The sequence below is a fragment of the Patella vulgata genome, chromosome 8 (genome assembly GCF_932274485.2).
Source record: "Patella vulgata chromosome 8, xgPatVulg1.2, whole genome shotgun sequence".
NCBI classification, from domain to species: Eukaryota; Metazoa; Mollusca; class Gastropoda; family Patellidae; genus Patella; species Patella vulgata.
This window is the reverse complement of record NC_065886.2, coordinates 18,181,517-18,207,278: the sequence shown is the minus strand read 5'-3', so window position 1 is coordinate 18,207,278 and position 25,762 is coordinate 18,181,517. Positions and strand designations below refer to the sequence as shown.

At 37.5% G+C, this 25,762-nt stretch overlaps 1 long non-coding RNA gene across 1 annotated transcript; it reads left to right on the top strand.

The window, feature by feature from the left end:
• The first annotated feature begins 8,645 nt into the window (after window positions 1-8,645).
• On the top strand, window positions 8,646-21,870 carry LOC126829779 (uncharacterized). Its single transcript, XR_007683517.1, has 6 exons — window positions 8,646-8,778; window positions 13,725-13,913; window positions 15,642-15,857; window positions 17,037-17,117; window positions 18,068-18,145; window positions 20,909-21,870. It is a non-coding gene; the product is annotated as an uncharacterized LOC126829779 (long non-coding RNA).
• Window positions 21,871-25,762: the final 3,892 nt, after the last annotated feature.

The window sequence follows — 25,762 nt, the reverse complement described above, 5'->3', positions numbered from 1 at the left end:
TCTTCTATTATGTTTTGTAATAACCCAATCCATTATAAATGTTTAGTTTTATATTCCTTCAGTATATTGATCAAGAGAACCCTTGTCTGACTTTATTATTAGTAATTAGGGTTTTGATATAAAATGGTGTTTAATTTTCTCAGTGTTGTGCACCTACTGGACCAATGAAAACGGTATCTGTTTTTCTGCAAGTATAAATACGCTGTTATATCTAGCTTGACGATATATCCCGCCCAGCTTTAGTTTCCCTCTAAATCTGTGGTTTAAAAAAAGAGTAATCCCTCCAAATATCCTTTACAAAACTGCGGCGTAGTAATTGAAAGCAATTCACCAAGGCCCTGAGCAGGTAATATAATCGCGATATATGCAGATTCCTACATCGGTTGTATTCTTTCTTCTTGATACTCTCGGTATAAGAGTTGCAAGAATTACTGCGCATAATAAGGGTGAGTTGACGGCGAATAACCAATGTTCTGTGGTAAATTATACCGCCCGACAGATTGTCCCTAACGTTTTGTCTGCTAAATGTATGATGCAGGCAGACAGACTGTCTATCGCCGACTATTTCCAAATATACGCTTTGGTAGTTGATGTTGTTTGTTTAGGCATTTGTTGAATGCCACTTTCTTGAGCATTGTATAAACACCCCATTCTATTGGGTGGTGAATGCTTAAATAAAACATCTTATGACAATGGCGGCGATATAAGAAATTATTGTGCATGACATACAATCGTCGACGAATCGTTTGTAATCGAAAATCGATGTAGGGTGCGCTGTGTGATGTCACCGACTAGGTCATTTCGGGACTATCACATGGTTCAATTTTTTATTTCCATAATTCGCTTGCGCGTAGGGGTCTTTAGCAGTTTGAGCAAACCGGTGGACCCGGAGAAAACCCACGAGGTTGGACAGGCGACCCTACTCCTTGTCACGCACAACCGGGGAATCGAAACCCCGCCAGTTGACTCAATGACAGATCGACAAAATTAATAATCGCTGGTGTGCGCAAGCCCTAATTATCACGTCATTCCGCGGACATAATTCAGTGTTAAGAAAATAGTTCCCGAACTTTTGAGTGTATCCACTTCCAACAAATAGTCATGCACAATCGCATTATCTATAAGACCTAAAATACATGGGCGGACGTACACCCGTGGTGTTTTTTTAGTGTAATGTGATCAATAAAATCATGTTATTGGTGATTAAAAAAAAAAATGTTAATGTTCTAGGCTTTAAGTTTTTCATATTCATTCACAACAAAAAAGGTATGATATAAATTGAAAAGAGTATTGTTTTTAATGTTTTATATAGAAATCCTTGAAGCTAACTACACAACTTTTCTCTGTGTAGATATAAATTAGCAACGGTAACTAATCATCGTCACAAAGTCCGGGATTATCCATTTGTATGTGTATGGTGCGTTGTCATGGGTGCAGATGGCTCTCAAAACGTTACATGCAAAACATTTTTATCCTGCGGCCGTCAATATCACCACAAAGTTACTACAAAAACGGTTATTGGCAATCCGCATTGGTGAGAGAACTATCACCGAGTCCCGAACTTTAAGCGGCTTAACACAACGAAGTCATAAATCTTGCCAATTCATCCATCAATATATATATACGTCAACTGCGGTAATATATCACAAATTTTAATAAACTATTTAGTATTTTTTAATGTTTTTCAGGAGCCAAAAAGATGTCAATTTTGTATGACCGTCACTTGCAGGCCTTAAATAATGTGGTCGTATATAAAACTGTGACTGCTGTCAACGCTAACCATTGTGCTGTGCGATGTTTAATGTTTAGTCAATGTCGTTATTTTAGACTTGTGGTGGCAGATGGTCCAAACTGTGATCTTATGGAAGTAAACTCTGCAACTTTTGCAAACTATGATTGTTCAGTCCATAAGTGTTATAAGCGATCTCTTGTGTAATAAAGAATGATCAAACCAACTGACCAGGCCCGTTTTCCGTGTACGCGTTTCCATAGGCGTACGGGCTCGATGACAGTTAGGGGGGCAGAACGCGATATGCCCGAAAAAATTTCGGGTTTACAGAGAGCGCCGGTCTTCCTTGAGAGGCGAAGAGAGCGGAGCTTACCTTGCCCCCCCCCCTTCAGGTGGCTGACTCGAATTCCAATCAATCGTTTACAGTCCACGAAGACGGGACCGTTGGGAGAAAATTTTGAAAATTTAACTGCCACAAACGCGTTTTCCTGCTATTCCAGCCTGTGAATACAGCAACTTCAATTTGGTCCAGTATAGCCTACCTGGCTGACCGGAATTCCAAACAACCAATCAATCGTCGCTGGGTTCGGGGGTATACCCTCCCGGAGAAAATTCTGAAAATTTAACCACCGCAAATGCGTTTTCTGCTATTCTAGCACTTGTAAACTCCAAAAGTATCCAATGGTTTTGTAACCGAAATCCCACTCTGAATTCCAACCATCCCATCAGACTGTTGCAGCTGCATTCACAAATAATAATCGATGCCCGAAAAATGTCGCACAAAGTAGAGTGACTCCAGGCAACAATTTTTAATCCATAATCAACTCTGTACAAATTCGTGGTATTCAATTAAAAGAAAAGTAAAACTAGTGTTATATTAGGGCTCGATAACAGTAAGGGAAGCAAAACTTGTATGGACCCCGAAAGAAAATTTTGGAATATTTGACAGCCGCAAACTCGTTTTCCTGCTATTCCAGCCCGTAAAATTAGTGCTTTATTAGATTTCGGGCACTTTATTTTGCCAAGTAGATGAAATAAATTTTTTTTTCACATTACCCGTCTGCCCGAAAAGTCAGCTTGCCCGAAAGTTAGGGGGCAGCTGCCCCCCCCTGCCCCCTGGCTCGTACGCCTATGCGCGTTTCCGCCGGCGAATACCGCTTCCATGTAATCGGCGAAACGCGCGCGGTACCTCTGCGAAAACGCGCACGTGGAAAATGGGCTTTACATAGATCTCCCATCAATGATATTTTATTATATGTTAGCACGAATGACGCAGGCTACTTTCAGAAAGACAGTGTCAGAAACATCAGAATTTTTGGACCATTAATTGGGCCCCCAAGCTTTAACCATGGCCCTCATGTTGTTCTTATTAGTGCTATTCTTATTAGCGCTCGCAGGGGCGGATCCAGGGGGGGGGGGTCAACTGCTCAGCTAGATAATTTTTTTTTGTAAATCAGTACTTTTTATGAGAAAAGTTTCTCGGCCGTGTGCTTTATCCTTTATCGTCAGATGTGGGACAGGATGGGCATTAAAAGCACGGAGATAATGATATAGACATTATGTGAAATCACAATTAATGCTTTGCATCCATGAAATTGAATGACAAAGTCATTGTATTGATTCATAATAAAAATTGACATCAAACGAAGTGTTGAATTTCACTGTTTAAAAAGCTCAATGTGTATGTATATACGCCAAAATGACCATAGAGACCATGCGGGAGGGGGGGGGGGTGTCTCAGGAACCTGACACCCCCCCCCCCTGCAAAAATTCCTGGATCCGCCCCTGGCTCGCCCAAACGAAGCCCCGGGCTCTGCCAATTCATTTTCGATCGAATGAAACTTGGCATGTTTGTTTATTGGAAAATTGTGCATCGATTGGCGGAGTTCACTTTTTAATATGACGAAACAAAACCTAGATGACGTCATATCCGGCCTTTGGTCCATTGTACACTCATAATTCTTTTAATGGTCCAAATGCTAATATAATATTGGATCATTTGAACTAGATATGTCACACATGTGTAAGAAACGTTAATTATCTGTTAAAATGTGTCAATTATAATATTCAGACTATCTTCGTGTATCAAATAAAACTAGATATGTGTCATTAATATGTACATGTAACTGTATATAAATTGTAAATATATTTGTAGAAGCGCATTTTATTCAACTTTATGGTTTGGATTTATAAATAAGGGACAGTGAATGTCATCTTTTTTTTCCCTGAACACATGTTGCCGAGTGATTCCAGATGTGTACGCGACAAGCCTGGAAATATAGTCCACTAAATGTTGTTGATGAATTATATATCTTCAGTATGTGTAGATTCAGAATACGGATGATGCCACCTTGGCACCCTTGGGGAAATTGAAATATTCAAGGTGGCCGACATTAGTTATTTTCTGGTTATTTAGTAGGGTAAAATATGCGACGACTCTCTCGGACCTCGGTTTTTAGATAGTTCCTGTAAGATTTCGATCCGCTGAATCCAATGAGCTTGGGTATTCCTCCTCAAAGTGATGACTAATTCTTCTAAGGGGCCCAATTCACAATGTGGGCTCATTTTGGGGGGAAACTCATAATGTTCCCCTAAAAGGTGTGTAATATATTGAAATAAACTGGTTTATTAGTTCAGGTTTATGGAATGAAAATACACAACTGAATTAATTAATTGTAAGGAATTTATTCATACGTAAAACCAATAATTAACCCTCTAGACCATCGGATGATTGTGAATTTGAACGTTTTGAAGATGTTGCCGAAAATGTACCATCCTTAGACGGATTGATCGTTTCCAGTGGACCAAAGTCCTGGGGCCAGTCGAAGTATTATGGCAGTATATTAGATTCAACATTCTTTCGTGCTATCGTCTAACTTCTATTCATGTAATTTCTAATCTAAGAAAACGTATAATTTAATCTGTTTTATTTGTTTCGCTTCTAATCTTGCAATTTTTTAAATTCTATTTCATGTTATCTCTATTATAGCAAAGACATTTTTTCTTTTCAACGACGCTTTACATGTTTTGAATAAACATCAAACAAGTTTAGATACTTTCACCTAGCAACCATCATTATGACATCGTTTGGTATCGCCAGTGCTTGCGAATCTATCCGCACAGTACGGAGAACGCTAGATCATTAATATAAACGGCTCATGCATTCGGAGTTCTTTGGTAGACCGAGTTGAACAAAGATGCCGTTAGCTTATCTATTATTTCCAAACACTATAAGCTTATAGTTTTGTGCGATAATATAAATTTAAAAGTTGTCCTTGAAGAGCATTAACAATATTAGATCCTATCCCATATTTGTTTGATTATCGTAAAGAAAGTTAATATTTGTTTGATTATCGTAAAGAAAGTTAATATTTGTTTGATTATCGTAAAGAAAGTTAATATTTGTTTGATTATCGTAAAGAAAGTTAATATTTGTTTGATTATCGTAAAGAAAGTTAATATTTGTTTGATTATCGTAAAGAAAGTTAATATTTGTTTGATTATCTTAAAGAAAGTTAATATTTGTTTGATTATCTTAACCCTCAACCAATTAGAAAGGACCTCATCCAGATATATATTCTAGTTTTAAGTTTTAATCAATAAAGCCGAAATAGATTGGGAAGAAGAGGTTGGGGCACTGCTTTCTGAATTGGATTAGTCCTGGTTACTGCTAATATTGTTTTATTAATTAGGACTATATACCTATCATTTAGGAGCCACGGTTGAGGTCGGGTGTTGGATCCCTGCATTGAAAGTTCATCCAGATTTTCCGGCGAGGTCCCCCCTCCCCCATCAGTGGTGCAGGAAAGAGGGCCTGACAAGAGACACTGCACAGTCGTTCGGATGGGACGAAAAACCTAAGTCACATAGGCGTGCAAGTAAAAGATCCTTTAGAAGTTGGAATTCGATATAACAGTGGGTCGTAGTGCCACTGTCCGGGCATAATTACCCTCATAGCACACTGTATGGCGCATGCCAGTCTTCATAAGCCCAGTCGGAACAGAACAGTAGGACGTAAAACCCTATAATAATACCAAGGTGAGAAACAGGTTGGAATTAAATAATTGTGATCAAAGTTCATTACTCTAGATTCCGTCAACCAGTGGCAATACTCACTAAATTTCGCTAGGTAGACAATCGAGTCTACGATGACTTTTTAATATTATCCACGTGACCCTCTTTAAGTCACGTGCGATATTCGTGCATATCGCATCGTATCGTCCTGAATTATGCCCCTTGATTGTACGAAAAATCGCTTGGTTTTTTTAGCTTGTTCTCTATCCATCTCTTGCAAAATTTCTGCTTGGCAGCAGCTGGTATATAGATAAAGCTACTGGTGTGCTTATATTACAGTGCCTGGCAAACTACCATTTCTTTATGCATCATCAGACGTGTGTACGGATTTAGAAATTAAGTTTTTGAAGACACATGTTCGTATAGACATTTTTTTTATCATACAATCAATTACCTCATTAAATATTCTAAAGAAATCTATCATTTCTGTTTTACCTTGGATAAACAACAAAACTAGGGCATAACAGTAAAATTCTATAAAATTCTTCAACGTTGAAAAATATTAAAGGTGATTCGGGGAAAAACAATGTCTATGTTCATAGTGATGTAAAGATACTGTCAATAAATTGTATAAGTTCAAAACATTGGTCTAAGGTATTTGCACTCACACCAACAGAAAACTAATCCGTTCCTTGGATTACAAATGGGTTCGATTGGGTTATGGGGGTATAGAATCAATCAATTTAAAGAGGCCTACTGCGGGGTCTTTTTCTAGCTTCAAATATTATATAAATTATTATTAAGACTCTCTTCTTTCTTGACTATAGTGTGGTCGAGATATTAAATGGATTAAAACACACGCATCATTTAATAATTTAACGTTTAAATAGATATCGAGACATTGAATATTATCGTAGCAATGATATTTAACAACCGAGACTACTAGTATTTAGGCTGAATGTGGTTAAAACTTCCAACATGCATGACATCGTTCCGAATAAAGTAATTTTGTGAAACAGGGGAAGGTTGCCAACCCAACCATCAAATTATTTTTGAGCTCGAGACTAGAAAATACGAGATGGTGAACTCGTAATTTTTCTATCCCCCCCCCCCCCCCGCGAAAAAAAGAAAAAAAAAAGAAAAAAAAACACCAAAAAACAAAACAAATTACATGAATCGAAAGTAGCTAGGGGTGAGTCAAAAAAGACTTTCGAAGGTTTTTCAATATTTGATTCGCATCGCCGACTTGTATTTTAGAAACTGTGTCATTTTATTTAATCGATACGATTTTCAAAGATACTCTCCCGCCTACAAACTGTGTGATTTGATGATATTTTTGGACTAAAAACATATCCAAACTAATTAATCTATCAACAATTTGCTTCGGGACTCTCTCAAAACTTTGTATTCGCGGAGAGATACCTACAGCTATGAAAAAAAAATCTGTTTTTAGAAGCCATGTTTGTCAACTAACTTGATTGAGGGGATGGGGGGGGGGGGGGCTCCATTTTCCAGAACATATTTGTCATTACTCACTGTCCATTTACCATACATATTGATGCCTAAGTAAATTTTTGAGTTAATTTCTGTCAACTACACTTTCCACCGTTTACTTACAGAGTCTGTTATATGTTTACAACCCGCCCCCACTGTTCCCAAAACCGCCTAACCATTCGATCAAGAAATAATAACCGCTCCCTCAGTCAAGATAGCATACAATAATGCGCCAGGTGGCCAGTTAGTGATACCCAGACATTTTGCCCAGTGCTTGCCCCATGGGTGTCTTTCGGGTAATCCCGTATTTTTATAGTGAGATTGGGCGTCTATACTTTCCATAATAATATATACCAAATTTGCCATACTATTACTGGAAATAACCACCCGATAAATACTTTCGTAACATGTATCTTCAAAACAAAAAGAAATATCTCTGTAGAAAGGTAGGAAATGCAAATTTGAACAGGTGAATGATTACGCGTTCGAAAAAGTAGCCTATATAATGTAAGGTATGCCAGGGACGAAATCCATGTCAAAAATTTAAAAACAGGAAATGACAAACCACTGGAACTTATCGCTCTTACCTGGGAGCGGCGGTGGCTCAGTTAGTATAGCACCTGGTTCACAAAACTGGCGTTGGCTGAGAATGATCTTAGCGATTTTCCCGTCTGGGGTACCTTGCAAGGAATAGCGTATAGTCCTTCGAATGGCAGAAAAAAACGAAGTCCACCCTTGAATTCGTTGGCTAGCAAAGCTGTGATTCGATGAAGAGTGGGCGGAAACATAATGTAGGTACGTGTAAGACTTCAGGATGCTAAAGGGTCATTATACAAAGAACGTATATCATGACACAATCTAATTCAAATAGTTTGTAGCACAAAAAGTCCGACCCGTATCGTGTAGACTTACTTATACAGAATCCAATTATATTTAGTTGTCAATAAACAAAAACACCACGATAGATGGTATAAGGTTTCATCTGATTGGATTGCATTGTCTCAGTTTCAACAAGCACAGAGTGGAATTATTGACGAGAACAATCCGGACCGTAATTCCGATGTAATGGCGAATGAGAGAATGTGATGGTAACTGTTCAGTAGAAATATGGTTAACTTTACCTGTGTACCTTTAATTAAATAACAGGTATACATGAATCCTACCTTAATTAGACAATAGGTGAATATGAAGATGACCTGTAAGTGAATGACCACTGATTTATGTACAAGTCAACAATAAACTCTAGTTTCTCTGTTCATTAACAACGATCAACATCAACAATTTGTGATCAATATGTCGAATTATGTTAAAAGCCTTTTTATGTGAAACCTCTTTAATCAATTCGCTAATACAAGGACAATCAGATCGTAGCTGTGAGTCTAAAGTTCCACTTAACTGTCTTACATCCAGATCAGGAACATTCAAATATCTCTGTTAGTGTATGGCTATATGACATTTTGTGGGTAGCGATTTTTAAAAAAAAATGTTTTATACAAATTTGTTCCTGATATTTGTAGCACAATGGACTACTTCATCAACTGGTAGGCTAAGTATTTTATTGTTTTAACATTAAATTTTAACAACACCGGGTCTTATGTACAGAAAGTGTTATGTGCCTACTCTTGTATGTTTTTACTTAGAGTTTAAAAAGTTTGGGGTTTTGTCGCTTTTTAAAAGTTCTTTTATGTTGTAATTTAGAGTGATTCCGAGCAGTGACATAGCTATCATTAATTTGAGGAGTGCAGGCCCGGCGGAGTTCGGGGTGGGGGGGGGGGCTTTAGCCCCCTAATAATTTAGCCGCAAGTTCTCTTCTCTCCCGGTTATTGCACGCATGTAGCCATTCAGTTAGATACAGTGACGTAAATGGAAGAGACTTGATTTTAATATAGAAGTGAGACGTCTAGAAGTAGAACGTAGTCTTTCAGAAGAAAAAACCCTGCCATTCACTATACTGATCACCGGGTTATGAGCCCCCAGTTTACTGAGCAGTCGAATATTTCATTCCATCCCATTTCCGTTGTATCTATGACAGATTGGCTAATTAAAACACGACGGGATAGAGTTTTTCTAACATTCTATAGCAGGGGCTAAAGCTCTACAATGGAAGGTTTCATGTTTACCAAAGTGAAACTCATCCAAGAACTTTTGATCACATTTTGCGTAAAAGGCATTTGGCATAACTCCAGAACGGAAGGTCCGATGCGCACCAAACTTGAACTTAACTAAGAACTAGTGCTACTTAAACAGTAAATTGTTTCAGCCTTGGTATTACACACTTTTACACTTTTTCCGTAAATGGGAGCGGCCCTTTGACAGGAAATTTCGGTCCGATTTTCAGGAAATTCGAACTCAACCATAATTATGGTGTAACTGTGATATATATGAGCGATTTTCAAATAAGACAAAAAATTGCTATCTCTAGAGGATTCACAAGCTACAAACGTGATTTTTCATACAATCAGGGTCCATAATCCAGAAAGTTACGGTCCGATAAGCACAAATCGGAAATAAATTGTGACCCCTAGATAGTCCACGACAGGGCAACCCTCGATTGCACGGATTTCCTACTCTAGTCGAACTTCTTGCATGCCAATGAGATTTATTTCAACCCCGGGCGTACCATGCGATAGAACACGGTCGAGATAGTTCAAAGATAGCTGAAAAGACTGACACGTGTGTAGATTTGTCTCCAAAATATCATAAAGTTGCCAATTGCCAATGCGTTATTTACACCATGGATCGCATTTCAAGGTTCATGGTAACACCCGGAAACTGTGGTATATTTGAACGGTTTTTACAATCAATAAAAATTATGATCTCTAGAGGGCCCACAAACTAATAGTAGTGTGATTTTTCGTACAATCATGTGCCATAATCCAAGAAGTTACGATCCGATATGCGCCAATATCGACAGGGTCCTTTGTGTTATAAACATACATTGTAAGTTTTATCAAATTTGGATCAAAATTGTGACCTCTAGAGTGTCCACAACGCATATATTTGTCCAGTTCAGCATCACAGGAAATCACCATCGTCTGCAGTGCTTTCATGGTAAGGGATTAAAAAACATAAAAACTTCAATGCTGAGTGATTTTACTCGCCAGAAATCGCGTAGAAAGCTTCTGCGACGATCTAGACGTCCCTGAACCTTCGCCTAAAGTCTTAGAACGGTATTCCCCCACCCCAACAAATCAAAAATCGCTTCCGCCGATTGTTCGAGAAAATAATGGGAGTTACTGAGCTTATATTCGGTATTTATAGAAAAAGTCATCTCATCTATGATACACTGTTAAAAATAAATGTAAAATTACAGTGAAAAATATAAAGTTTCTTTAACATAACGCTGTAAAAATACCACTGCTTGTTTTTATACCACCAATTTTACTGTATTAGTGCGGAAACATGGGATTACTGTAAAAAATTTTTTTAGGAAATTAACAATAAAAGTCTAGTTAGAAGTGTATTTTTATTACATGTAATCTGTATTGAAACAACTATGTTGGTTAAAAGTACATGTATGTTGTACTTTAACTGTTTTTATGAGTAATTCTACTATTCAAACATGTTTAAATACGGGATTTGTGTACAATTTACAGGAAACGTGTAATTGTACATCTCTTTAGAACTTTAACATTGATAGACCCTTTAAGGCTTCATTACTTTTCGTCTATACTTTAGTCCACTTATGAGGGGGTCACGGTGGCTAAGTGGGTAAAACACAGGCTTGCTAGCCTGGAGGTCGGGTGTTCGATCCCTGCATTGGCCGAGAAAGTTCATCCAGATTTTCCGGCGTGGTTCCCCCTTGTCCGGAGAGCCGGACAAGGATAGCTGTCTAGTCGTTCGGATGGGACGAAACACCGAGGTCCCGTGTACAGGTTGGTCTGCACGTAAAAGATCCATATTAAACTGTTAAACTTATATGTATATTTACAGTTATAAGTATACTTGAAATACAGTGTCCGATTTGTAATATCACATTGTTTGTTAACTTACATTTAAAACGATGTAAATGCATATGAATACAAAGCTTATGTAAGATTACATCAAACTTAATGTAGAAATACAACCATATGTCACCGGGGAAAGATCCCATGAATCCTACCAATTATTGTCCGATCGCTTTGATTAGCTGCATTTGCAAAACCATGGAGAGATTGATCAATCGAAGGCTTGTTTGGTACCTTGAGTCCAACAACCTCATTACAGACCTCCAATGTGGATTTCGGTCCCAAAGGAGCACTCTTGATCATCTCGTTCGATTTGAAACGTTTATCAGGGATGCTTTCATCCAGAAACAACATTTAGTAGCTATATGTTTTGATCTGGAGAAAGCTTATGATACCACATGGAAATATGGTATCATGCGCGACCTGCAAAACCTCGGTTTGCGGGGTCGCTTACCTATCTTCATTAAAAATTTCTTAGAAGATAGGTCGTTTAAGGTACGCTTGGGATCAATATTCTCTGACCCATTTCCCGAGGAAATGGGGAGTCCCTCAGGGAAGTATACTATCTCCCACTCTATTTTCCATCAAGATAAATACCATACCATCGTGTCGACGGCTCTCTTTATGTTGATGACTTTCAGATGTGTTACGGATCGACAAGTATGCAGACAATCGAACGTCAGTTGCAGCTTTGCTTGAATTCTATTCAACGATGGGCAACTGACACTGGATTTCGATTTTCGAAATCCAAGACTGTTTGTATGCATTTTTGTCAACGAAGAGGTTTACATCCTGATCCGGAACTTACACTGGATGGAAGCCCCATTCCAGTTGTAGATGAAACAAAATTCTTGGGTTTGATATTTGATAAGAATTTATCATTTATCCCCCATATCAAAACCCTCAAAAACAACATATTGAGAGTCTTATCAAACAATGACTGGGGAGCAGATCGTAAGGTCCTGCTCAGATTATATCGAGCATTAATAAGATCTCAACTCGATTATGGATGTATTGTGTATGGGTCAGCCCGTGAGTCTCATCTCAAAGAGCTTGACACCATACACAACCAAGGACTTAGAATCAGTTTAGGAGCATTCCGAACATCTCCAGTGCAGAGTTTATACGTCGAGGCGCACGAGCCCTCATTGCACGACAGACGTGATAAACTTGCACCGCAGTATGCTACAAAAATTGCATCTCTGCCTCATTATATTTCACTTAACACCATATTTAGACCCTATCATGAACATCTATATTTACTGAAGACTAATGTTGTTCCATCCTTCGGTATTCGCATTCAACCCCTTTTGTCTCAGGCTGGTATCAGTCAAGACAGTATTGCGAATACCCCTTTCTTTGAGACACCATCGTGGTCTATATCTCCTCCCAAGATTGATCTCGATCTTACAATAAATAAAAAGAAAGATACTAGTTCCACGGTGTTTCAGTCTCTATTCAGGGAGTTAAGGTCTAAATATGGTGATTATGCTCCAATTTATACAGATGGTTCCAAAGATGGCGATCGGGTAGCTTCGGCTGCTGTCACGCCATCTGACACGATTTCTGTTCGTCTTCCTCCTGCTGCTTCCATATTTACTGCTGAACTCCAGGCCATCTTTCAGGCTTTGGAGTATATCAAACCCTCTTCATCATTAAAACACATTATATTTACTGATTCTTTGTCATTTTTACAGGCAATAAACAATAAGCAGCTTGTACACCCTTTGGTAGCAGACATTTATCGTCTGCTACTATCACACGAGTTTAACAGGAAGGACACCGTCCTTTGCTGGCTCCCCAGTCATGTTGATATTAAAGGGAATGATCAAGCAGACTTAGCTGCCAAGTCTGCTTTAGATCTTCCCATGTCATAATTTCTTTTACCTTTCACCGATTTTAAATCGTCCATTAATTTATTTATATATGGCCGCTGGCAACGGTCTTGGGATCTTGCAGACACAAACAAACTTCATCACGATCTTTTAGAGGCATTTAGTAACTGGATAGAGCAATAAACTATAACACATCGATAGTTGATTATGTATGGCCTTGGAAAGTTAATTACGTTTAATAAAAGTCTAATAAAGGCAGATTTAGCTCTTACATAATTGTGTATTTAAATAATCGGTACTAGGTATAACAACGGACCGAAACATATTTTTAGCTCGGTCGTTTAGACGTTAATAAAATGTAAGAGATTTGCGCATCCGGGACCTGTTTCACGAAATTTTAACTAAGATAAATCCAAATTTTAGTAATTTGATTGGATAATATTAGATTGATTTTAGTGCTTAGCCAATCAAAATTGAAGTATCTACTTAAATTTGTATTTTATATTAAGTTAAGATTTTGAGAAACAGGGCCCCGATCTGATGGATGTTTGGAATGTAATTTTAAGATGAACTAGGTTATCTTTTACTTCGCTGCGCCGGGTATAACTTTTTTTTACATATAAACTCCTCATTTTTGGTATTTTTAAAATATAACTTAAAAAAAGAAACCACTAAAAATTGGAATTTATTTATTTTATTTTTCAGTTTCAGCATGCACGAAGTTTACTGATGAGCCAAATTTAATTGCTACGGGCATGGTAGAAGGAAGATGTATGTATGGTTTTTCTGTTGGTTATCAGTATAATCCTGCTAGGACTCTGTGTGAATCAGAAGGAACCCAACTTGTTACTTTACAATCTGAGACAAAACAAGAAGCGGTGTGGACAACCCTTGGTATGTTGTAGATATTCTTGTTCATAATTTCAATTTTATTTCCATAATTCGCTTGTGCGTAGATCTTCTTAAGCAGTGGAGGAAACCGAAGGACCCGGAGAAACCCATGCAGTGAAGATGGAGAGAAAGGGAGAGAAATGGGGTTTAACGTCCACTCGACACAAGCTAGGTAATTTAGGGACTAACACATGGTTCAATTATATTTCAATAATTCGCTTGCGCGTAGGGGTCTTTAGCAGTGGGGAGAAAACCCACAACGTTGGACAGGCGACCCTACTCCTTGTCAAAGTGAAGATGGAGAGACGAATCTACTCCTTACCCCTTAGCTCAAGACTGGCCTTTTGACCACTGACATGCACGATTAATGATTGTTACTATAATGCCCATATCGATTTAGAGCATTTTCGGGTAGCCACGATGGCTCAGTGAGTAAGACATTGGCTCGCTAACCTGGAGGTTACGTGTTCGATCCCTGCGTTGGCCGAGAAAGTTCATCAGAATTTTCTGGCGTGGTACAGGACAGGGGGCCTGTTAAGGGACAACGTATAGTCGTTCGGATGGGACGGATAATCAAGGCTCTGTGTACACATTGACATGCACGTAAAAGATCCCCTGGCAGTTGGATTTCGACAGGCCGTAGTACCGCTGCCCAGGAATAAAATTACTCATAGCTGACACTGTATGCCCGTCTTCATTAGCCCAGTCGGAGTAGAACAGTAGGACGTTAAATGCCATTTCACAAATATAATTCAAGAGTTATGGCCCTTGATTTACATTTCTACTCATTCCGTAGATTCTTCACTTACTTTCATAAAATTATCCACTGTAATTAGGAATCGATTAAAGACGCTGTAGATTGTTTAGTGCGTCGTTCCAGAATTATTGTCCCTGATTTATGTGATTGTACTGTCCAAATCCTGTTTATTTGAAAAGATTCTTTATTCGAGGATTTCCAAATAAAGTTATTGTAGGCTACAATCGATTGTTTCCTTTGCGCAAATGAGTCAATATTCACCCGGCAGAAACTAAATATTGCACGATGTTTAGTGTATGAATTTACACACCAACAAGAAAAACATCAACAAAAACGACGTTGTCGTAAATAGCGTTATAAGCCAAAAGATTATTAGGTAAAAGTTAAAATCGGCAGAATTTTTTAATGAAACGATAAACCCTGCAGAACGAAAAAAATATCGACATTATTTTATTGTCTAAGGAATAGATTTTCCTACATTAATGTCTTGCTAAAATAAAACAGGTTTTGGGCTAGTGATATTTCTGTATTGCAAGAAGTACATTACAAATAGAAACATATGTTTAAAGGCTCAATACCACTCTTGTTGTAACTGAATAATATGTCCAAATCTTTATTCTGGTCAACAAATTGTACTATTTTACAATATTCCAATTAATTGATGATACAAATTTCATCTTAACACACCTAATTTAAAAAATTGGAAAAATTCAACTAAATGATTTGAAAAGCCTGACGTAAAGCTTTTCAAATGTGACTTGGATTTAAATATATTTTTGAACGCTTTGGACAAGTAAAATAGGATTTAATGGATAATTTACACAACAGGTAGGACACTAACACATCTAGTACTTAGAATAAGGATATTTTTTTTATTTTCTGGAAGTGTCAAGCCAGCAAGAGTGTTATTGTCCCTTTAAATTAAAAAATCGAACAATAAATAGAACATATCCTATATACGTTATCCCCTACAGGTTCAAATTTCGGTCAGCATTGGATGGGACTGGAAAAAACAAATGATATATGGCAATGGAATGAAAATGGTGTTTTAATAGATGTGACGTCCACACGATGGGAGAATGTCCAAAGTTCAAATAATGTCGCCTACACGATGTCTTCTCAAGATAGATATTTATGGAAGATGACGAATACTGATAGTTGGTATAAACCTGTATGTGAAGAAATCTCAGGTATGTTTAAAATATAGTCTAAAAGTCAATTGAGCTTTATAAATTTAACGTGTTACTGGTTCTACCCTTTTAGAATAATTGTAATAAGTCTTGACTACAAGAAATATGACTCATGTCGCCCAATAAGCCTACTACTCCAAACTCTCGCCACTTGGGGCTGGATGGGCTCACTGACTAATGACTATATGATACATGCCCTATAAGATGGATATGTTTGGAGAGTCGATCAGTACCTTGTCCGGGGGTACACTAGTTTAGCCGCTCCAAATTTTTCGAACTCTTAATTATCTCTAATTGGCCCTTTTATACAACTGCAACATTCATTACAACTATAAGCAACAAAGTTGGTGTGGTTTTCAAGTCAACGATTTGGAAAAATTAAAACAATACATCATGGACAAAAAATAATTAGATGATTTATTTTGTTTGAGTATGTATGTCAATGGTAAATTGTATATAAGCCCATGATAAATTAAACAAATTAATTATTACAGTATTGTTGGGGGGTGGGGTGGGGGTGGCTCAGTAATTTAAACGTTGGGTCGATAACCTGGAGGTCCAATGTTCGATCCCTGTGTTGACCGAGACAGTTCCGGGGTGGCTCCCCATTGTCACTGGTGCATGGCGGAGGGGCTGACAGAGGATAACGTATAGTTATTCGACTGGGACGATAAACCGAGGACCCGTGTACACATTAGCGTGCATGTAAAAGAACCCTTAGCGGTTGAAATTCGATATAAGAGTGGGCCGTACCGCCGCTGTCCTAGCAAAATTTCCTCACAGGACACGGTATAACGTATACCCGTCTTCATTAGTCCAGTCGGAGCAGCACAGTAAGAAGTTAAACTACATTTCATTTTATTGTTACAGTAGGAATTTAAACCTAATTTCATTCGTTCGTATCCATTCATGGTTTTGCAAGTGTAATCCATAATGGCGCCAATTTTAATATTTGTAGATTGTAAAAAAAGGCTTCCACTGAAGTATCTGGAAAGTTCTAATGTTTTTTGTAAACAGATAGATTATCTTAGTGTGGAATAAATGGTAATATATTCAGAATCGTGACTGTCCAGGAAATGTGTCTTTAAAATAAATCTATGGAATTATTTAATAATTTTTGAATTCTGTAAATTTACGTAAAACTTAAACATATTTATTAAAAAAATAACTATCTTATAGATACCAGCAGCAATGCCTTTTTAGTATCGGACACAGAAACCTCAACTGTTGCGTCTCCTACTACGACTACAACACTACCAGGTAAATACAAAACATTAAACTGTTCCTGTCTTTATCAGTTATCATTAATAACGTGCTTGTTCTCAAAGTAACATGTAAAAATAAACCATCAGAACAGTCACTATTTTATTAATGGAAACACTTGGTCTCAAGTGTTCATTAAACATCTTATCTACAGAAAGATATTAACTGAACACATGTTGGTGAAGGGGGTTGAATATTATACTGAACTGAGAAATTTTAAATTGCATATGGCCGTTATGCATTTAGCCATTTTTATACACCCACATTTCATGTATTGGTACTGTGTTGTTATATTACTAGTATCTGTTCGTTTGTCCGCACGTCCACAATTCTTGTAAACGCTGAATGGTTCAGAGGTTTTGGGGTCTTTGCGGCTGTAGTCCCAGGCGAAACCCCATCGAAATTCAGTCGAAAGGCGACGATTTCCTCAAACTGCCTAGTTCTAAGTGGGAACTCTTTTGAAAATCATAGTCGCGGAACAGAATTTCGGAAAGGTGCTATCCCCGTCACCAAAACCTTGTATTTGACCTGGTTGGTTATTGTGATTTTATGAGCTTAGGTTCGATATCAGAAACTGTCAACCTGACCTGACAATCACCGGATGTTCTCTGAACATAAATTGCTGATCTAAGTGTTGTACATTATCTAAATTCTAACACATTGTTGTGTTAATTTCACCTCTTAATAATCATAGAGAGCTAATGGCTAAAAGCTAGTGTAATCGGATTGCTGAATTAAGGGCTTCCACTGAAGTATCTGGAAAGTTCTAATGTTTTTTTGTAAACAGATAGATTATCTTAGTGTGGAATAAACGGTAATATATTCAGAATCGTGACTGTCCAAGGAATGGGTCTTTAAAATAAATCTATGGAATTATTTACTAAGTTTGGAATTCTGTAGATTTGCGTAAAACGTAAGCATATTTTAACAAAATAACTATCTTACAGATACCAGCAGCAATGCTATTTCAGTAACTGACACAGAAACCTCAACTGTTACGTCTTCTACTTCGACTACGACGCCAGGTAAATTCCAATTTTTTTTAAAATTATGCCTGCCATTATCAGTTATCATTAGAACGAATTTGTTCTTAAGGTAACATGTACTTTAAAATCTGTAATGTAGAATCGTGAAACCCTAGATAAAGATGATGTTGCAATATATGGTGTAGGGCGATTAAACGTCGAGACTTTAAATAAATAAATAAAAAAAACGTCAGAAAAGCCAATACTTTATAAATGAAAATATATTTGGTCTGAAGTGTTCGTTAAACATCTACAGAAAGACATTACCTGAATACATACCCACATTTCATGTATAAGTATATTAAAATACACAACACAATCACTAGTTTATACACATTTGAAAATCGATTAGAGGTACTTGTCCAAAAGGTGTGCTATATGTGTATAAACCAGTGATTGTTTTCAATATGAATTGTTTTGTGTTTTTTAATCTGTTCAATCGATAAATGGCACTCAAGGATTATATCAGTATTATTGTTGTTACGATTTTCTATTCGCTTGTCCACACATCCATAATTCTTGTAAACGCTCAACCGTTCAGAGATTTAGGGGTCTTTACGGCGACGATTCCCAAGCGGAACCCCATCGAAATTCGGTCGAAAGGCGACGATTTCCTCCAGCTGGCTGTTCATCTAGTTCTTAGTGGGAACTCTTTTGAATATCATAGCCGTGCAACAGAATTTCGCAAAGGTACTATCCCAGTCACCAAAACCTTCTAAACGTTTTCAACGCTACTGAAGTTCAGACTCTACTGGTGAACGTATAATATTCTTTGTCTAGCAGTGCTACATGTATGTTTACATCTGGAATTGTGGCATGGTGTGTGACACTGTTGGATATATATTGAGACAATGGCACTGGTTCAAATCCCATTGTGAGTCGAGAGGAACATCTCGGATTCTCCAAGCCTGGCATTCACTTAATTGTCAAGGGCGGAATATGTTAACCCGACAAGAAATGTATGATTAGTCTTTCGGATGGTCCGAAAAAAACGAGGTCCATAGATATATGAGTTGCCAAGCATATACAAGAACTACATTTGCTGATATTAGTATTTGGCGTGGTTGGTTATTGAGATTTTATGAGCTTGGGTTCGATATGAGAAACTGTCAACCTGACCCGACAATCACAGGATGTTCTGTACATTATTTAAATTCTAACATATTCTTGCATGAAATAAAACTCCAAGTAGGGCACTATCCTACATGTTATACTACTTAATAATCATAGAGAGCTAATGGCTAAGAGCTAGTGTAATTTGAATGCTGAAGAAACACAAGACGAGTTGACAACCGTGACAAATATTAAAAACACTTCAAGATTTTCATGTACTCTCTTCTATTATGTTTTGTAATAACCCAATCCATTATAAATGTTTAGTTTTATATTCCTTCAGTATATTGATCAAGAGAAACCTAGATCTAGATCAAGTTCAGATTGTCTGACTTTATTAGTAGTAATTAGGGTTTCTAAATAAAATTTTAATGGTGTTTAACATCTCAGTGTTGTGCACCTAATGGACCAATAAAGACGGTCTAGGTTGTGCACCTAATGGACCAATAAAGACGGTCTAGGTTTTTAACTGTCTGCAAGAATAAATACACAGTTGACCCTAGCTTGACGATATATAACACTCAGCTTTAGTTTCCCTTTAAATCAGTGGTCCCCAGGTTGCGACCCTATTTATTATTCTTTTACTTATTGTTTACATTTATAAAATTGAGTGTAGTCCGCCAAGAGCCCTCGAAAAATGCTTCGCGACCCCAGTTGTCGCGACCCAGAGGTTGGGAACCCGGGTACTGAATACCAATCCATCATTAATTTCTCCCTGACCTGTCGATAATAATTTATTCTTACACAACCAGTAAACCCTCAAAATATCCTTTACAAAATTGCGGCGTAGTAATTAAAGGCAATTCACCAAGGCCCTAAGTAGGTAATATAACCGCCATGGTTATGCAGATTCCTACATCGGTTGTATTCTTCCTTTTTGAGACTCAGTATAAAATTTCCTGTGCACAATAGGGGTGATTTAACGGCGAATAACCAATGTTCTGTGGTAAATTATACCGCCAGATATATTGTCCCTAACGTTTTGTCTGCTAAATGTACGATGCAAGCTATAATTATTACGTAATTCCGAGTCACCATTCAGTGCCTAAACTTTTGAGTGTCTCCACTTTCAATAAATAGTCCTGCACAATTATCTATAAGGCCTAAAATACGTGGGCGGACGTACACCCGTGTTTTAATTATATTATAAAGTGCTGTGATCAATAAAATCATGTTATTTGTGATTAGATCAAAATTTGTTAACCGTGTGATATAAATTGATATTTTTTAATGTTTTATATAGACATCCTTGAAGCTAAGTACACAAGTTTTCTTTGTGTAGATATAGATTCGCAACTGTGACTAAGCATGGGGGCAGATATGGATCTCCAAACGTCACATGCAAAATATTTTTGTCCTGCGGCCGTCAATGTCACCACAATGTTACTGCAAAAAATGATAATCGCATTCTGCATTGGTGAATATTTCCTTTTTGTATGGCTGATATTAAACAAAGCGGGATTTTTGACCCCGCCTCATTAGATCAACGCCCAATCGTGAGAACTGTCCCCGAGTCCTGAACTTCAAGCGGCTCAACACAACGAAGTCATAAATAGTGTCAAATTATCCATGAATAATACACACACATATATATACGTCAACCGGCGTAATAAATGCCAAATTTTAATAAACTATTTTTTATGTTTTCAGGAACAAAAAAGATGTCAATTTTGTTTGTCCGTCACTTGCAGGCGTTGAATAATGTGGTCGTATATAAAACTGTAACTGCTGTCAGCGCTAACCATTGTGCTGTGCGATGTTTAATGTTTAGTCAATGTCGTTATTTTAGACTTGTGATGGCAGATGGTCCAAACTGTGATCTTATGGAAGTAAACTCTGCAACTTTTGCAAACTATGATTGTTCAGTCCATAAGTGTTATAAGCGATCTCTTGTGTAATAAAGAATGATCAAACCAACTGACCAGGCCCGATTTCCATGTATGCGTTTCCGCCGGCGTAGAAGTCGGTTTGATGCAAATGTAATGGGCCGCTTCCATGGGGGCCCTAAACGGCGAAACGCGCAGGGTAGCTCCGCCAAAACGCATACATGGAAAACGGGCTTTACACAGATTTCCGATCAACGATGTATTATTATGTTAGCGAAAACGCGCTCTGGAAAACGGGCTTTACATAGATCTCCCATCAATGATGTATAGTTATGTTAGCACGAATGACGTAGGCTACTTTCAGTTTGATAGTGTCAGAAACGTCAGAATCTATGGACCATGAATTTGGCCCCAAGCGTTACCCATGCCCCACATGTTGTCCCTGTTAGTGTTGTTGCTGTTCGTCTTCTTCTGGGGGGAGACGCTCGTCCAAACGAAGCCTCAGACTCCGCCAATTCAATTTCGACTGAATGAGATCTGGCATGTTTGTTTATTGGAAAATTGTGCATTGATTGCAGACTTCAGTTTTTGGTATGACGAAACAAAACCTAGATGACGTCATATCCGGTCCTTGTTTAAATCGTCCAAATGCTAATATAATATTGGATCATTTGAACTAGATATGTCACATATGTGTAATAAACGTTAATTACCTGTTACAATGTGTCAATTATAATATTCGGACTATCCTCGTGTATCAAAATAACTAGATATGTGTCATTAACATGTAGGCCTACATGTAACGGTATATATGGGCCATTAATATGTACATGTAACTGTATATAAATTGTAAATATGTTTGTAGATAGTTCCAGGCATTATGCGCCTTTTATTCAACTTATAAATAAAGGAGGGTGAATTTCTTAGACTTGTTGTAAATTTATGCATTTTGCCAGTTTTCTTGAATACAAGTTGTCGAGTGATTCCAGATGTGTACGCGACAAATCTGGAAATATAGTCTCTTAAATGTTTTTTGATGGGTAATATATCTTCAGAATCCGGATGATGCCACCTTGGCTCCCTTGGGGAAATTTAAATATTCAGGATGGCCACCATGAGACATTTTCTGTTTATTTAGTGGGGTAAAATATGCGACAGATTCTCTCGGAGGGTTTTTGGATGGTTTCTGTGAGAATTCGACCCGCTGAATCCAATGGCGGCTAATTCTGCTAGGGGGTCAAAGTAACTATTGGGGCTCATTTTGGAAGGAAGCTTATAATATTCCCTAAAAATATTTGTCATTAATTTTACCTCACTAAATTAAAGTAAATATCCAGAAAATTCCTCGGGGTGTCACGGTGGCATTATCCAGCAGGCCCCGAGTTCACAAAGCATTCTCAGACTTATAAAGAGTGATTGAAAGTTGAGTAAATTCTTAACTTAAGTCTAAGAATGCTTTGTGAACTTGGGGCCTGAATCGAAACATATTGAGGATAAATTATCCACCCTAAACCTACATTTCAATATATTACACAACTCTTTAGGTCACTTTAAGAGTTACTTCCAAAATAAACCTCCATTTTGTATTTAACCAACTAGCGGAATTAGCCATCAGCCATCGGGATTCAGCGGGTGGTATTGGGTAGTATTAGGTAGTATTGGGTAAATCGCCCCACCCTTATATAAACCTCTTTCATCCCAAGGTCCGAGATAATAATTTACGTGCACACCAATATTACACTGGAACTCGGTTTTTCGTCCCATCCGAACGACTAAACAACTGTCCTTGTCAGGCCCTCCGTCCTGCACTTTCAGATAAAGAATAAGTTCTATTAGTCGAATAGATGGGAAGGCTATGCTCGACGGAACATGAGATTCGGGGTAATCACACGCACACTTTCCATATTATAAAATCAATTCAGGCATGAATAAAATAGATCTTTAAACAGGTTTTTTCATTTTAATATTAAATTCATTTACAACAGAAAAACAAACCACAAATTCATTAGGACAGACAGAACTAATTATCCACTAATTTATTCGTGATATCGATGTAGAAAATATCACTGATATTATAAAGAAAGCTAAGTTAAGGGAGCCACGGTGGCTCAGTAAACAAGGGTTAGCTTACTAACCAGGGTATCTCAGGTTCGATCCCTGTATAACTAGAGACAATTTCCCGGGAATTTTCTAACCACGTTTCCGCTTGCCAGTTAAGCTTGACGGGGGATCTGATAACGAAGACTGTCTAGTTGTGTCGTTGAGACGGAAACCGAGGTCCCATGCATGTAAAAAAGGGCATTGACCGGGGAAATTCAATACGTATCCCTACCTTGATTAGCCCTGTAGGCCCTGTCTTGATTAGTCATGTAGGCCCTGACTTGATTAGTCCTGTAGCCATGCCTTGATTAACCCTGTACCTGCAGAAATGTACGTAGGACATTAAAACCCATTTCTTTTCATTTAATTAACTGGCGACTTATTTGTGCGTATATTAAATTCAATGAGGTTTAACGTCCTATTTTTCTGCACCGACTGGGATATTTAAGACGGGTATCTGGGGTAGTGACAGTTGGGCTCTGACAATGGTACGGAAAAAAGTGCTTAGGAAAATGGTATATTTTAACTGGCATCATTATTATGGAAAATTCAGCTTGATTCATGCCCCTATATGATAGTCCCTAAATGATCAAGTTTGTGTCAAGTAGACCCCCTCCCCCCACCACCATCAATATCCCCTGTTTGTCTGCAATTGCTCATTTCAGGTGGAAAGGTAAATTAAAACGTTCTATTGAGTCAATAATAAAATCAGCTTACACTCCCTGTCTACAATATCCCGGATCAAATACAATTTATCTGATATCAATCAAAATGTCAAGGAAAATGGATTGAAAATGCACCACTGAGTTAAAGATGCATTAATTATGAGATAAATCTGCCTATTGCAGATCTTTCGTTTGACCTCAAATGTTATGTACATTATTAATTAGATATTTAATCATACAATAAACCAATAATCAACTCTCTAGATCATCGGATGATTGTGATATTGAACGTTTTGAAGATGTTACCGACAATGCACCGGATAATGTACCATCCTGTTAGGCCAGTTCGTTAGGCCAGATCAATCTATTTTTAGGGCCTGCCGACGTAGACATTGACAAAAATGGAATAAAATTGAAAATTGCCTGTTTCATTTTTATTTTTTCTTCCGAAATACACATTTTAACAATGAAATTAATATCTATGCACAAATAAGTGACCCCAGACTTCATCAAAATAGTAAATTATCGCTAACATCCATTATATTTTCCCTGTCATACGATTTCTCCAGAAAATGGCGTCCTGTAAGTCTTGAAATCAACAAAAGGTTATAATAGAACTTAAAGATATTGTCCCGCGTATAAACTACTGGGTGATTTGATGATATATTTGGACTAAAATCATATTCAACTAATTAATCTATCAAAAAATTGCTTCAGATCCCTCTCAAAATCTATTTTTAGAAGTCATGTAATTTGAATGAGAGAGGGCCGATTTTCAGAATGTATTTGTTGTTACTTACTGTCCATTTGTCATACATATTGAAGCCTAAGTAAATTCTTGAATTATCTTCTGCTAATTTTTTTCTCTGGAGTTTAATTGGAGAGTCTTTTGTATGTTAAACCCCTCAGCGTTCCCAAAAAAGCTTAACCATTCGACAAGATATAACGAGCGCTCATTAAGTCAAGCTAGCAGACAATACCCTGATATTTTTGCCCGGGGCTTGCCTCATGGGTGTTTTTCGGGAAATCCAGTATTGTTTCTAATAAGATTGGGCGTCTCTACTTTCCATTTATACAAAACATACCATACTTTTATTGGAAATAACCTTATAAATACTTTCATGGGAATGTATCTTTAATAGAAGTATGTAAACACAACAATCTTCTGTCGTTAAATAAACATGACAGTTCCTGATGCAAGCACCTGTCAACATTTACAACATTTGACAACCTCTGTAGACAGAACAATTATTCCAAATATAAACATGTTTTACACCACGTCAGTTATCGGAAGTGTATTCAATGATTCATGCAATCAGATCACAACAGGCCAAGGCCATTCTCAACCAATGAAATATGGGGCACGTTTATTACAACTCAGATGGTGTGTGTGTGATGGGGGGGGGGGGAGGCATTAAGTGACTTAAAAATTGCTTAAAAACTCCTCTATATTAGGCTTTAGTAAAATAATCATATTGTAATATATATTTGTATATCTGGGTTTTTTTTACATGATCGATTTTGTGGATATTTTTTGATATAAAAAAGACATGTAGGAGATTCTCAAGTTTTCATATAAGTTTATATATTTCTTTCTTGTTATTATGCTACATCTGAACAACCTATTCAAAATCAGTTTTATTTTTATTCCCTGCTTCGAAATGGATAAAGGAATTTTTTCGACCGAGAAACAGAAAAATAAATTGGTGGGACCTTATCCAATTATACGTATAGAAGCGTTTAAATTGCGTCACAACAAAGGCTTTAGCATGATAGAACAATGGTATAACTCTCTACAAGTTTATTCAAAATCACCATTAATTGATCAGAGTGTTTATAAGCCGATTAAAAGGTTTTCGGTGGCAGTAAGCTTATGCCAGTCGTAATAATACTTGTCTTGTCTTAGCGATGTT